This window comes from Stenella coeruleoalba (genome assembly GCF_951394435.1).
Source record: "Stenella coeruleoalba genome assembly, chromosome: 2".
NCBI lineage: Eukaryota > Metazoa > Chordata > Mammalia > Artiodactyla > Delphinidae > Stenella > Stenella coeruleoalba.
Window position 1 is genome coordinate 114,576,927 of NC_137147.1, and position 15,732 is coordinate 114,592,658.

A 15,732-nucleotide genomic window follows, 5' to 3' on the forward strand; every position below is an offset into this window, starting at 1 on the left:
CTATGCATACAAGGTATTTTTATATTTACATAATATAAACAACTATGTGCAAACACTATATATACTTTATAGGGTTGCTTTGGAAGATTTTATAATATACATAAACGTGATTGTACCCTATGTATCCATTTGCAAATTGCTTTCCTCACTCAACATCATCTTCTCCAGATGTATACATGTTGACACATAAAGATACCTCATTGCTTTTAACTGCTGTGCAGTAGCCTTTTGTGTGAATACACATTAACAGTTTATCCACTCCCACGCCTGGTTTTTCCTGTCTTGAGTTTTCATTATTCTGTGGGCCTGGGTAGGCTCTGTAGGCGAACAGTTGGCAGGACAGCTAAGTGAGAGTTAGTCACTCTCTTCCCTACCTTCTGGTCTTTTCTCCTCTCCCCACACCACCCATCTCCCTTCTCCCTGTCCTCCCCACTAAACGCCATACTCCTCCCGGGGCTCCTCTTCTTTTCTGAAATCTGTCTCTGCAGTTTTTCCATGCCAGCTCTTTATTTATACCTTGGGAAGCTTTCTCTACCCGTGTTGAATTTTCCTCACCCCAAGGACTATGATTTATTCACCTCGGTGCCCCATCTCCCTCCAGATCTACTCAGCTCCCAGCATTGTTCTAGAATCTGCTGGGCATTCAATCAACATTTTTTTAAATCAGCACATCAATGAACAAAGCCTGTAGCCTTTAAACAACTTATAGAGACCACTCCCACTCGGCTAGGCATGGACTCATCTGAGCATGGAATAAAATCCCACAGGGCACACTGTCTATTTTCCTGGAGAAGCTGTTCAGGAGCCAGGCTCAGGAATCCTCCAGGCCTGCCCTGGCCATGGCCCCCACTGCTTTCAGGGATGCTCGGGTGAGGGCCTGAGGGGGGGAAGGCCCCTGCCCCCCAAACCCGAAGGGATCAGACCCCTAATTGGGACAGATTTTCAGGGGTGGCAAGCGAGAGGTACAGGGCTCCTGCCCCTCTAGCTGGGGAGTCACCAGAGACCACCTGTAAAGTTATGGAATTCCCAAATAATAATTACAATTAATTGAACACTTAGGGTAAGTAACCCAGGGACATCCCTTGGCACTTGACAAACACCTGGTCGTACTTGCAGCTGCTAATATTTTAGGGTTTATTAGGTCCAAGGCTCTGGGCTAAGTGCTCCTCACAGATTTTTTTTCTTAATTTCACCTTTTCAAGAACCCTATGTAGTAGGAACTAGTAGTAGCAGCAGTAGTAGTAGTAGCAATAGTAGTAGCAGCAGTAGTAGTAGCAGTAGTAGTAATAGTAGCAGTAGTAGCAGTAGCAGTAGCAGCAGTAGTAGTAGTAGCAGCAGCAGTAGCAGTAGTAATAGTAGCAGTAGTAGTAATAGCAGCAGCAGTAGTAGTAGCAGTAGCAGTAGTAGTAGCAGTACCAGTAGCAGCAGTAATAGTAGCAGCAGCAGTAGTAGTAGCAGTAGCAGTACCAGTACCAGTAGTAGCAGTAGTAGCGGTAACAGCAGTAGTAGTAGCAGCAGCAGTAGCAGTAGCAGTGCCAGTAGTAGTAGCAGTACCAGTAGTAGCAGTAGTAGCAGTAGCAGTAGCAGTAGTAGCAGCAGTAGTAGTAGCAGTAGTAGTAGCAGTACCAGTAATAGCAGTAGCAGTAGCAGTAGTAGCAGTAGCAGCAGTAGTAGTAGCAGTAGTAGTAGCAGTAGTAGTAGCAGTACCAGTAGTAGCAGTAGCAGTATCCCTACTTTACTGATAAAGAAACTGAGGCTCAGATGAGGCAAAATATCCCACTCATGATCACACAGTAAGCGGCAGAGCCAGGATACAAACCCAGGTGGTTGTGCTGTCTCCAAATGCCCTTTTTTCTTCCCTCTGTCCCTCCCTCCCTTCTTTTCTTCCTCCCTTTCTGTTAAACATGATTTTTTATTATACAAAGAAAACCTGAATATATTTTTCTAAAATTCCAGACGATATACCTAGAGTACAAATCTTTATTATCCTCCCTCTTCTCCCATCCTAATCTGTGCATAGAAATACAGGGCTTTTATTTCATTTGGAAGCTTCTGACTGGTTTTGTTTTTGTTTTTTGGCTGTGTTGGGTCTTCGTTGCTGCACTCTGGCTTTCTCTAGTTGCGGCAAGTAGGGGCTACTCTTTGTTGTGGTGCACGGGGTTCTCACTGTGGTGGCTTCTCCTGTGGCGGAGTACGGGCTCTAGGTGCACGGGCTTCAGTAGTTGCAGCACGTGGGCTCAGTAGTTGTGGCATGCAGGTCCTAGTGCGCACAGGCTTCAGTAGTTGTGGCGCACGGGCTTCGTTGCTCTGCGGCTTGTGGGGTCTTCCTGGACCAGGGATGGAACCCGTGTCCCCTGCATTGGCAGGCGGATGCTTAACCACTGCACCGCCAGGGAAGTCCCCTCTGACTGTTTGGGTTTTTTTTGAGCTATATAAGTAACTGCCTTTGTTATGTTTATCATCATCATCATTAGGTCCTGAAAATTCAGAAGTAAATAACACACAGTCCTTGCTTTCAGGGAGCTGATAGACAAGTAGTATGGAAACACATGATAAACCATTAAGCCAATCAACATGCAGGACAATAATTAAAAGTTTTAATAAATGTAGTGGAAGAAACAAACAGAGGACTGGGGGAGGTGTTGTAGGAATAAGGATGATACAGGGACCTTAACCAGGGATTAGATGGTGGAGAAGAGCTTTTTGAGGAGATGCTAAAACCTTGTGGTGGATTTGAACTGTGTCTACTTAGGTTTCTATTTTCCAGAATTTTCTTCCTTGCTTAGTTCTTGTTAGGGTGAGTCATAGAGACATTTTGCATAAGATTTGGAAAACAGAAGTAAAGCAGCTGCCTTTTTTTTTTTTTTTTTTTTTAATGCTAGGAAGTTTGGTGCAGGGCTCTGGGACTGTCGCAACTCAAATGTGAAGTCACCGTTCTGCCGGCTCTCATGCTGATGCGGGGCAGCAGCCCAGCCTGCAGCTCCTGCAGCACCTGCTCCAGCGTGAAGCAGCTCTTTCTTCAGCTGCTCCAGATGCTGGGCTGGTGACTACAGCCTAGTGATGAAGGGTGCTAGCTTTTCCTATACCACTTGCATTGTGGAAGTTGGTCCGGAGACAGTGAGAGACAGGTGTGGATTCCTGTTCACCCCATGGGGTCTGACTGGTTTTTAAATGATTTTTTTTCTTGTTGGGGGGTAAGCGATAGATTTCCACAGCTCAGAAATCAAATTCTAACTATCCAGCACTCTCTCCATCTCTGCCCTGCATCATCCCCACCTCCGTCCTCACCCACAGGGGACCACTGGGCTCACTTTCCCCATGTCCTCCCAGAGCATCTTCATTTACATCCACGCATGGACAAGTGTCCTTTCTGATTTCTCCCAATTCGGGCCCCAAAGGTAGCACACTGTCCACACTGTTTTGCATCTTCAACAGTTGTTTATGAACCATTGTTCCATACTGTGTTTTGCCTCTGGTTTGTGGGAAGGAAGGGAGTATGGCAGGCCCCGGGCAACATTTCTCAAAGGAGGCATTTGTTCTGTGATGTTCTCTTAGCTTCCTTCCTGCAGCTCATTCCCACCCCTCTTGGTCCAGCTCCGCCACTGCTGGGCCCTGGATGTCTGAACGTCCTCCCTGACAGCTCTGCACGTGCCCGACCAAAGCCATTACCCTCTTTGTCCTTCCCACACCGCCAGGATGCACGGCTTGGTACGGAAGCATGAGTGTCCCCCTGTATCGAGTAAAGAGCTAATGGTGGCGTTTCTGGCAGTGTGGGGAGAGAGCCTTTGGGGAAGGGGCTTCATGGGTACTGCCCAATGGAGCTCGGCAAGTGGCTGCAGCATCTTGGGGTAGAAGGAACAGCAAATCCGGAAAGCTTCTTCCTCATGCAGTGCCCACACTGCCACCAGGTGAGGGCAGGACACCGTCCGCCTCCCACAGCCCTGCCCTGCTCCTTTGTGCACCCATAGCTGAAGTGATGACTCACCAGTGACCTTGATCCCAGCTGCTCCCTCAGAAGGGCAGTCGTCGCCTCCCAGCCTCTCCCTTGGGAACCAAAGCTGACAAAGCCATCTCCTGCCACAGCCTTGCCCTGGGCCGGCCCCACCTGACCCTCCATTTCGGGGGAGCTTGACCAAAAATGGAAGATTTGATTGAATTTATCCAACACTGAGATCAGAAACTACTGACTTCATGGTGGCTAATACTGCCCCTAAAACCACCTGCAATTCATTCTGAATTGATTGAATACATATGTATGGAGAGCCTCCTATGAGCCAGGCACTGTTCTACGTCTGGAAATGGAGCAGTGAATACAAACCCTTGTTCTCCTGGAACTTACATCCTGGGAGAGCAGGCCGCCAATCAGATCCTCCCACACCAAATAAAGTGTGTGTGTGTGTGTGTGTGTGTGTGTGTGTGTGTGTGTGTGTACTGCCAATATTTGTGTATTTGTACTGTCAACCAGGAATACCTATAGATGAACAAGTAGGGTTTATTACTTGTTGCAACAAAGGAGCCCACACACCATAGGGGAACCGAGGGCACCTCAGCACAAGGGTGTTAGGAAGAAGGTAGAACAGGATTTGGACTTTGGCTGGGTGGCGTGGGACAGGGCCTAAGAAAGTGGGGCTTTGACCTGGATTGGGTGCTGCCAGAAAGCAGTGATGAGTCTATGATAGGGTATCTTAGTAAATCTCATATAAAAGGAGGGAGACCAGATGGAGGTCAAAGCTGTAATTAATGAAGAAACAGCAGTCGCTCCTATTACCCAGGAGACACAGATTTGGGTTTTTTGTGGCTTGGATAATTCTCATGTTTTGCTGTGTTCAGACGTGATAACGGAGTGATCTTGTTTTTGTCTTGACACATCGTGGTCACAGAGGGACCTTGTCTGATGGTGACATCCTACTAAATTGTTTCCATTCAACGGGAGAAGAGCAAAGCCTAGCTGTGCGTGCAGGGCCAGCTCCCAGATGTCAAGGCTGCTTCTCTGTCAAGCTCTCTCACACTCTGTATATGATATATATGTAACTTCAGGTGGAAGTAAGTGCTTTGGAGATAGAGAGGGCTAGGAGTTGCCAGCGTGGGGAACGTGGTTACTTTGAAGTAGGTGGTCAGCGAGGCCTTAGGGAAGGTAGTGTCTGAGCAAAAACTTGAGGAAGCCAGGAGAGAACCACGTGGACATCCGGGGAAGAGCTTCCTGGCTAGAGTCAGCAAAGGCCTCCGCAGTGGGAGTGGGTTTGGCTTGTTTGAAGGGGGCTTCTCTTGTTGTGGAGCACGGGCTCTAGGTGCGCAGGCTCAGTAGTTGTGGCACACGGGCTTAGTTGCTCTGTGGTATGTGGGATCTTCCTGGGCCAGGGCTCGAACCTGTGTCTCCTGCATTGGCAGGCAGATTCTTAACCACTGTGCCACCAGGGAAGCCCGCATGCAGCAACAAAGACCCAAGACAACCAAAAGTAAATAAATAAATTTATAAAGAAAAAAAGGGGGCCAGTGGGCCTGGAGCAGAGTGAGTGAGGGGCAGGGCAGTGGAAGATAAAGTGTGAGGGGTGGTCCAGGCCAGATGGGGTCAAGCCTGTTGGCCAATGTGAAGAATTTGGCCTTCATTCTGAGTGAGATGGGAGCCATTGGAGGATTTTGCAGGGACAACGGACACAGTCAGATTATATTATAAAAAGTCCCCTCTGGCTGCTTTTGAGACTGGACTCTAGGCAGCAGAGATGGGAAATGCTTCAGGAGGCTGCTGAGATGGCCCAGGGGAGGAGAGATGATGGTGGTTTGGACCAGCCTGGTGGTGGCAGATACAGTGGTATGAAGTGCTCGGACTGGACATGGATTGGAGGTAGGGTAAAACAGAATGGTGCCAAGATTTTTTATTTGAGCAAAAGATTGAGTTGTCCTTTCCTGAGATAGGGAAGCCCACTGAAGGAGCAGGATGTCTTTTGCAAAGTAGTGCAGCGGGAGCTCAATGGAGGCGTGCTAAGGTGAGGAGGTGTCCCTAGACATCCAAGCTGAGGTGTCGAGTAAGCAGATGCACCTGTGGGCCTGAAGTTCCTGGAGAAGTTTGGTGGGAGTACAGATATGGGAGCTGTCTTATGTTTATCTGAGCATAAGGCATGGGCCTGGATGAAATCACCTAGATCTGAGTGTACAGAGGGAAGAGGTTTTGTTTATCTGCACTCACTTCCCAGGCACTCCAATATTTGGAAATCTGGGAAGTGAGGAGAAATCAACAGAGGAGACTGGAAAGGAACATCCAGAGAGGTAGAAGAACCAAGAATTCAATCATCTATTAACAAATATGTCTTGAATTCTGAACATCACCTCAGAATTTCTAAGACCTTAGATTCTGAACTACTGAAATATGGGACAGATGGCAATGCCAGGAGGGGAAAAAAAGGTGTGGGCCAAGACTGTTCATTGACACCAGGAATTTCTTCCCTCTTTCTTGATAAAAGAAACCTGACTCTGTTTGGAGAGGCAATGTACTCATATAAACGTCTACGTAAGATATAAATGGAAGTATCATGTGGGACTTTTGCAGCTTGCTTCAATGGAGCTAACACGGTTGGGAGGCACACATCTGCTCTTCTACTCTTATTCCTTCCTGCTGTATGAAAGATAGATGTTATAGTTGGAGCTCCAGCAGCCATCTTGAATCATGAGGCATCAGCAAAAGGAAACCAAGCATTAAGGATGGCAGAATGGAAGTACAGGAGCTCATGCTCTTTAAAACTGTGGAGCTGCCAACTAGTCATAGATTACTTAACTTTAGATTTATTTTTCATGAGCAAGAAACAAACTTCTGTCTTTTTAAAATTCACAGTTATTTTAGGTTCTCTGTCATAATGTTGCAAAATCTGATTCTAACTGAGCTGAGATCTATTCATAGGTTTTCAAAACTGTGTGCACAACTTGTGTGAGGAACCAAGTTGCCTACACAGCTTGTCATGGTCTGTGCCCTCCCAGGACTCCCTGTGTGGTGGGGAGGGCTAACAGGTACATGGGTCATTACAGCATTGGCTGGTAGGGGCTATGATGGTGGTTGTGCTCCAGGGTCTACAGCGAGAACTGAGACAGATGGCAACGCAAGCTGCGTCCTCTCCATTCCTTTCAAATCATATCTAAATTCAATGACTCAACAAGTGTTCTTGGTCTGATTTTGTTCCCTTGCCTACATTTAATTTTAATTTATTCCAGTACCTAATTTAAGCTTGGAGTTGAGGAGGGGAAAAAATGATAATGTGGACCAGATTTTAGATGGTTGGCACTTATAATTTCACAGAGAGTCTCAATGGAATAATAAGCAATGGTTATGAACTTGCTAAGAATCAATTTGGTATGTGGAGCTTCATCCAACTAACAATTATATAAATACTCAAGCTCTAGAAAATTGGCAGGAGGCTAAAATTACAAATGTGATCTATATCATTTCTTTAATGGACCAATTATTTTGATGCCTCCTTTTCCCCTTGGAAGGCACCTTAGCAGCACACTTGGCTAGCTTCTTACCTCTGACCAAGAGTGCTCTTGACTAACAGAACCTTCGTGTCTTACCCATCTCCAGATCTAGGCCAAATGGAGGCACAAATCTATATTGAGCAATTATTAGGTACCAGGCCCATTACATGCGTGCTCTTATCTATCTATCTATCTATCTATCTATCTTATCTATCAATAACCCTGCAAAATAGGTTCTAGAATCTTCCTTTCACCAGTAAGAATCCAACACCCAGAGAGCCTGAGCACTCTGCCTCCAGTCCTAAACAGCTCTTGAGGGTAGAGCTGGGATTCAAACCCTTTCCTCTGTACCATGCTGTTTCTCCCCAAAATGCCTAGTGTCTTCCCTGTCATCTTACAGACTTTTAAGCCTGGAATCTCTTCTGTCCAATCTAAACAGCTTCCTACCCATGGGCTCTCCTTTCCAGTTTCCACCAGTCAAAATCCTACACCTCATCCAAATCTTTTGGGCAGTCGAATCACCTCCCCAATAACCTTCCTTGCACCTCCCATCAGTGCGAACTGTGCTTCCTGGGAATTCTCCCCGCCCCATGCTTGGCTCTTACAACACTTATCATTTTCTGTACTTTACCAGGGCTTTTTGCATCCTTTTTGTATCCTACCTGAATTATCCATTTTCAGCGGGAGGGAGGAAAGAAAGGACATTTTGTTGCACACTTACTTTGTCATAGGAGTTTGTCTCCTTTAATCCCTCAGATAATCCGATGAGCACTTTTTACCTGCCACGTTATAGATGAAGTTAGATATACAGCAACCTGAAGTGGTGGAATGAGATGCAAACTCAGAAAGCAAGAAGGAGAAATTATAGATAATTTTCCCCACTCTGAGACTAGCCCATCGCTCAGGCATCCAGCAAATGTTTGTGGAGTGAATTAATGAATGGATGAATGAATGAATTAATATTTGAAGGTCGGCTTACAAAGGAACTTAGTGAGAAATGACACTGGTAGGAGAGCTAAATACATATTCCAAGCACAGATGGGGTTCAGTGGCTGAAGAAAATCCCAAACACTGAAACGAGCTCCAAATAAAAAGAAACGGTTTCCTTAACACTTTCACAACTAGGTGAAAGGTGTGTCTCCGCAGACCAGGTACAGAAAACGCATTTGCAATCTACAGAGCTCCCTCCTTCGGAAAGCTCTGGAACACAGTCGGGTTTTGTTCGCAAACTTCGGCCGCGGGGGAGGGCAGGGGCCTGTTCCTTTAAGAATCTGGTCGAAGTCCTTTTTCTCTCCCTGCCCCCCCCCCCCCCCACTCGCGGTGCTGGGGAAGCCCAGCGCCCACCCCTTTCTCCTCTTGCTGGCTTAACTACGGGTTCGGATGACCATCCGTCACAGAGGCGCCGCCTCTGATTGGCTTCGGGCCGGGAGGCGGGGCGGGAAGGCCGGAGAAACTAGTTTGTTGGCGGCGCCCCGGCTGTACCTCAGTAGCAACGCGCTCAGCGGCTTTTGCGAGCTGGGGGAGGGGAGCAGCGGCGGCGAGGGCTGCGGAGCCTCGCGCGGGCGGCTAGGGGCCTCTGAGCGCGGCGGGTGGCGACGCCCCGAGTGGTGAGTACCCGGGCTGGGCTGGGGGCGCCGTCCTCGGGCCGGTCTAGCCGCGCGCCCGGCCGCCGGCTTTGGCACTTGTCACCACCCCTCACCCCGGGCCGGGATCGGGAGCGCCGGGTCCTGCGCGCCCCGCTGTGGGAGCCCCCGGCAGAGTGAGCCTCGCGGGACCGTGTGCCCCGCGAGCAGCACAGCGGGGCTCGATTGTCTGGAACCGCCTCTGCCACCTCGGGGTCTCGGAGGGCTGGAGTCGGGGACAATGGTGGGGAGTGGAGGTCTGTAGAGAGCCGTCTCCTCCCCAACCCCGTTCCTCCCTCCTCGCGAGTGCCGGGGGACCCGGCGAGGGTATTTGCTGAAAGCTCTGAGCGAGAGAATGAATTGTTTTGCAAATGGATGTTGCGCGCGGGAGCTGCAACTCTTTCCCCTGGGAGTGCTTGATTCATTGAGTCCGCAGACTCTCTTTTTAAAAAATTACTATCGATCCTGGAAAGTGGAGGCTGCCTGTCTTTGAGGATGTGAGCAGTCCGGCTTTGCGCCGCGGGCCGGGCGAAGTCCCCGCGCACTTGACGCCGAGGGCCAGATGGCTGCCTGCCTCGTGCAGAGCGAGGGCCGAGGGTTTTAACCAAGGGAAAGGTCGTCCACGCGAGCCCGGCCCGGAGTCTCCTGTGCCCCGGCCGTTTACGTCCCACCTGACAGGGCCCCTTGTCTCTGTTTAGAGAGCTGTGGAGCAGCAGAGGAATGGTCACCCGTCCTAAGCCCTGCCCACCTGCCCCCCAGGGTGGCCGCCACCCTAGCAGGTCCAGAGCAAGCCTTCTCTGGCCCTGGCTGTCCTGTTCACCCCATCTTGCCCTGGCTCCAGGACCCCGCAGCACTTGGGCACGCCCCCTACTCCTTTTCTCCCTCGTGGTTGCTTGAGAAGCTTTCTGGTTGGGACTCTGTGCCCCCAGGGGCACCAGACATTTTTCTGCTGGTGCTTCAAAGATCCCAAAGTTCATTTCCACTGTCTTTGAGCAGAGAAATCCTTATAGAGATTTTAACAAAGGGAGTGGGGTGGGGGCCGACCCAGGTCCCCCGCAGGTTTAACGCAGCCACTCTTGGTCCTGCTGGGTTGCTTTGGGCAGGGGGAAGGCTCCCTGAGCTTTGGCCCTCCCTGGTGAGTCAGGGCAGAGAAGGCCAGGTGTCTGGGCCTTTTAGTTTCACTCTGGTTTTGGCGGCGTGACTGAGGGAGGGAAGTTGCCAGGGGGATAGGAGGCAGGAACCCCACAGTCTGATCACAGGCCAGACTCTGGTGACTCTGACTTGGTTCAGGCCCTTTGGGACCCTGGGCCTCAGTCTGCCCATTCACAGGTGGAACCGATGCTCTTTGAGCCCAGGTGTGCTGTTAGTATTGCTAAGGGGGTGTTGGTGAAGGCTTGCATTTGGGGACTGGGAGGAGTAGGACCCAAGGTCCACCCCACCGGGGGCAGGTTTGGTGTCCTTCTAACACGGGGTCCTTGAGTCCCCAAGCCGTGCCTTTGGAGGATGACGGAATCAGTCTTCTGTGCCTGGCAGCTATCTCCGTCTTGAGCCATTCCCTTTGTCAGGAAGTGACTCCATGCAGGTTACTCAAAGGAAGGTAGAGAGAAATGGTAGAGACCTTCCTCCCGGGGCTCAGGCTGCAGCCGGATTTATGTATGTGGTGCAGAGAGAGGAGCCGCGCGCGACTGGCACACTCCACCTCAGAGGTGGCTTCTGCAGCCTGATGCCCCTTAATAGCATCTTAAACCTGTGGGCGCTCAGTGTGGGAGAGGAGAGCAGGAAGAAAGAGGACGATTACCCGGGCCTTGGACTTCCTGGTCTGCAGCGAAAGCAGGCTTGGTTCTTCCCATCCCATTACCGTGATGCGCGGTTGGGGGGGAGGTGGTCAAAGGGAGTGGTGGTTTGTTCATTCATTCGTTAACCGATTAATTGATTCATGGTTTGAAAGGGCTTGATTGGGACCCTGCCTTCGGGGAGCTCCTGGACCAGGTGTGCTGGCATGCGTGTGGCTTAGAGGCCCTGACACATCGAGGTGTGCACAGTACCCCAGCAACAAAGGCAGCAAGGGGAGCTGAGGGGACACAGGAGGTGCGTGGGTGGTGAAGGCTTCCTGGAGAGATGATGCCTTGATTAAGTAAAGATGAGAAAGGCATGTGGTGGGCTACCACCTCCCCCCATCCACTCACACTTCTCCCAGAGGCCACTTCATTGCCAGCCTCCAGGCAGGTGCAGGTTGAGGGCAGAGAGCATGCAGGTGGGAGGTGATGGAAAGGTTCACCTGGGACTGTGGTGGTCTGGCCCAGGAGTCCCCCAGGAAGATGGGTGGCTTCTGGATACAGCAGATCTGCTCAGGGGATCATGGGAGACCCCACCCCACCAGCCCCAAACACCAACCCATCGCCTGAGCCCTTAGTGCCGCGGTACCAGCCCTCAGTGTGGGTGTGGCCTGAAAACGGAGGGCCCTAGCAGAGCTGGCACAAGAAAACAGAGTGGCCAGACACAAATGAATTGGCTGATTGAGATGCTTCTTTTATGAATTGGCTGATTGAGATGCTCCTTTTCATCTGATGTGGTAAATTTCATAATTGAATTGCCTTAGGCAACCAGGGCTGTTGAAGCATTTTCCCAGCCAGAAAACACTTAGTTGGGACAGCTGCGGGGGGTGGGGTGGGGAGAGTGTATGCATCCACAGCTTTTACTCACAGCATCCCAGCAGGCCATTTCCCTTAGGAATCTGGGTCTGTCCCCAGGTGATGGAAGTCAGCCCAGCGTACCCTGTAGGTTCCACCCCCTTTCGTAGACCATCTGGCCCCTGATCAGCACTGCTCCCACCCCAATCTAATATGTAGCTAAAGCTGATACCTGTCACCTTCAGGCACTCACCTTGCCAGACTTACTCCAGTTCCCTTAGCTGTTAGGAGCATGGAGGGGGGATTGTGGGATGGAGGGCAGAGAGAGGGCTCAGGGATGGGAGGGTTCCCTGTTATTAAGTCTCTTCAGCACCAGGTTGGGGGATGGGGGGAAGAGCATGGGCTCTTTGAACTGGACTCGGGTTCAGATGTTGCTTATGTGTCTGTGGTCAGCCCTCTCCTGGGGTCCCAGCCACCTGCACCTACCCTGCCCCCTCCCTCTGGTGCCAGTAGATGCTGTTCTTTCTTACTGCTAAACCTTTCCTTCCCAGCCCTGTCAGTGACCTTTTGGATGAAAAATGGTAGGCGTGTGTGGCTCACTAACCTGTTTTTAAAAGTGCCAGCTCTGTAGTCTCAGAAATCCAGCTTAGTTGAGAAATTTCACTGTATTTTCTGCAAATACATAAAAATCTCCCAAGCCATTCCCTCCCCCAACGATGGTCTCCTGCACCTCTGGGACAGAGTTTAGATGAGGCTCTCTGGGCCCCACCTTGTTTCAGCGTGACTGAGGCCCAAGGCCAGCTGCACCTCTTCACCAGCTATCCCACAGATGGGACCCTCACACCTGGACCGTGTCAGCAGAAAGAGCACTTAAGTGGGGGTCTGGGAGTCCTGCTCTGCCCCTACCTGCTGTACGACTTCCTGTAGGTCCCCTTACCTCCATGGGCCTCGATTTGCTCTTCTGTAAAATGGGTGGATGTTCTTCGGTACAATGCTTCTACTAAATGTCTTGCTGTAAAATCTCAAAAGGTCTTGTGTCCTCTGGTATTAAGTAGTTTTATAAGGCTAGAGTTACTTGCATAGCTCTCTTGGGCAGGAAGAGGGAGAGGTGGCCGGTAGAGTGCAGAGGGGCTGAATTAGAAGGCAGGAATCTGGCGTCCTAGCTCCAGCTCCGCCTCTGATGGGTGCGGTTGGCCTTTGGGCAGGTCACCTTCCGTCTCTGGGCCCTCATTTTTCCACCTGTAGAATGAAAGTGGTGTAGTAGGCAGGCGCCCCATTTCCTTTCCTTTCTTGGTGAGTGGAAACTGAGTCAGACTTTCCCGGTAACTCCCCTGCCTCTGTCCACTGCCTTGGAGTTTGGGGCCCAGGTGTGAAGGGCAGCAGGTGTGGGAGCACTTAAATTGACACCCCCCACCCAGCCTGGAACAGATGGGGTGAGACCTCGCCTGCGGAGTGTCCCCTGGGCATAGAGCCTAGGGCCACCTCTGAAAGGAGAGACGGACAAAGACTTCCTAGGGGGCAAGAGGGATCTTGAGGGAGCCCAGGGAGACAGAGGAGGACGCCAGGCTCCCTGCCTTCTGCACGCAGCACTTTGCCAAGGAGGCGCCTGCAAGACCAGTCTGATGGCTCCTCCTGCGAGGAGGCGGTAGGCGGGGGCTGAGCAGGGCCGTGGGAGAACTGTGTCTGCGGCTGCCGAAGGGAGGACCCCTTTGTCGCTCCCCACCCACCTCCGTCTGCCAGGAAGTCACCTTGGACTGTCAGCCGCCCTCCGGTCAGAGTAGGATGTGGGGATAGGATGAAAACTCAAACTCAGACTTGCTTATTTTCTGCCTGCTCCTGTTGGGCCCCCAGGGAGAGGCTGACCACAGATCAATCTAGGCTGAAAGGAATTAATTTCCTAATTAAGATAAGGAAGGCTTGGCTCATTCAAACCCCAGGATGAGCTGCCTGCCAGATTTGCAGTTGGCCAGGTCAGATCTGTCTGGTCAGGAGTGAGGGCCAAGAGACGGAGGAGCTCTTTTTCTAGAAAGCCATGGCGATTGCATCCTGCATCCAGAGTTCAAGTTCTGCTGCATCCCAGCTGGGCTTGCGAGACCCTGGGCAGCAAGTCCCTTAACCCGTGAGCACCTGTATTATTTGCGGCTTTGGAAATCCGAGGGAGCGAGACGTACAGCTCCATTCAGGCAACAGACATTTATTCAGCACCTTCTGAATGGCTCACCCTGGACAAGAAACTGGGAAGGGAAAGTCAGGTTCAAAGAGGGTCTGTACTTGCAAGCTCGGCCTCTGGCCTGGGAGACAGACAAGTAGTCAGGTGGTTAGGGGTCAGCACTAGGCTGTGAGTGGTGTGGCCAGAGCCATTGGACATGTGAGGAAATGGACTGTCGTTTGTGTCTCAATTCCTAATGTGCCCAACGAATGTTTTTTGCCGTCTGTTTTTCTGCCAGGATCTGCGATGCAGCAGAGAACAAGGCAAGGTCCCCACCATCCTGGGGCCCCCATTCAACTGGGGGAGGCAGACCACAGATGGATAAAATAAATAGAGCTGCGGTTGGGCTGCAGAAAGCGGACGGGGAGGTGTGAGGAAAAGGATCAAGGTGGGGCATCTGCTTAGACGAGGGGGCTCTGGGCTGGTGACATTTGAGCCGAGACCTCCAACACGGCAAGAGGCAGCTGTGGGAAGATCTGAGGAAGGGGGTGCCCAGCAAGTGCACAGGCTGGGAACATTGTGGGCTGGGGAGGGGGTTGAGACGAGACCCAGAGATAGGCTGCAGCCATTCCATCCTGGAATCTTCTGATGCGTAGGGAGCCTGAGGAAAACATGTTCCTTTTAAGTTGTTTTATTGTCTTTAATTTCAATCATACATCAGTAGGTTCCCTTTATAAACAAACAATATAAGAAGAAACGGAGCATGGTATGAAAGTGGCCCCATCCTTGGTATCTGTCAGCAGTTTGGGGCATACTGTTCTCGTCCCCCTTTTCATATACAGATTTTGTGCTTATGTAATTTGGATCACACTCAGTACAGTGTCTATCACTTACTGTGTGGTGAATCTCTTTCTCTTTTCACAGCAGTGTAGTATTCCATGGTGTGGCCAGGCCACCATCTTTCAGCTCACAGTCTCCTAACAGGAGACGTTTTGGTTGTGTCTGATTTTTCTTCCCCCCTATACAATCCATGAAGTCATGCACATCCTTGATCATACGTCTTTCTGGTCTTTAAATTTTCATTGTCAAAACCAAGTGCTGTTTGCGAAGACTAGTAAGCCAGTTTTCTCTCCCATTGATGGTGTCTGGGAGCCCACTTCCCCACGTCCTCACCACGCTTGTTATTATCCACATTTCCCCTTTTAGCTACTGTGATGGGGGAAAAGGATCTCATTATTCCTTAAAAAAAAAAAAAGTGATCCAGTTTATTCAGGCTTTCTCTTTTTATTGTAATCCATCGTTGTTTTTCCCAGAGGATCAAGGTTTAGCGAGTGCTGCCTCTCGCTGGTCTGACCGCGGCTGGGGACTCAGCGAAGCCTTTGCCCTGTGTACTCATCTGTGAAATGAGGTCCTTTTAATCCCCGCCCTGCCCCCTGCCAGGCTGCTGCGTTTTGGGCATGGGAAAACATTCCTGAAAGTTCATTTTATGCTGAAAAGCTCTGCAGACATCATGGGTTTTACTAGTGAAAGGCAGATGTCTGGAGCCTGGAACATTTGAATGGATGTGAGTGTTTCTAAACAGCCAGTGTGTCCAGGGGAGGGACTAGGCTGGCTTTAGGTGGGACGTCTGCCTTGCATCCCTGAGATGGGGAGGGCCTCACCAAGCCGAGTCAAATAAATGAGCCAGGAGGGCAGAGAAAGTTCTCTAGATGGTTCTCTAGCTGGTCTAGGGACAGGCTCAGAAAGGGGCACTGGTCACCACAGACTTGATCCCCCATTTATCTGTTGGTAGAGACCAAAGGCTGGGGCTCCTAGAACTTTGTGTATTTCCATGTTTGTTACTTTGGGGGTCCTTGTCTGTTTTCTTGTA

General features: G+C 50.5%; 1 protein-coding gene across 1 annotated transcript in view; it reads left to right on the forward strand.

Annotated features, from left to right (window-relative positions):
• The first annotated feature begins 8,952 nt into the window (after positions 1 to 8,952).
• The window catches only part of KLHL25 (kelch like family member 25), a 53,211-nt gene continuing 46,431 nt past the window's right edge, over positions 8,953 to 15,732 (forward strand). The window contains exon 1 of the mRNA XM_079913168.1: positions 8,953 to 9,068. The gene's annotated coding sequence lies outside the window, so the exon portion shown is untranslated. The remainder of the gene's footprint in view (positions 9,069 to 15,732) is intronic.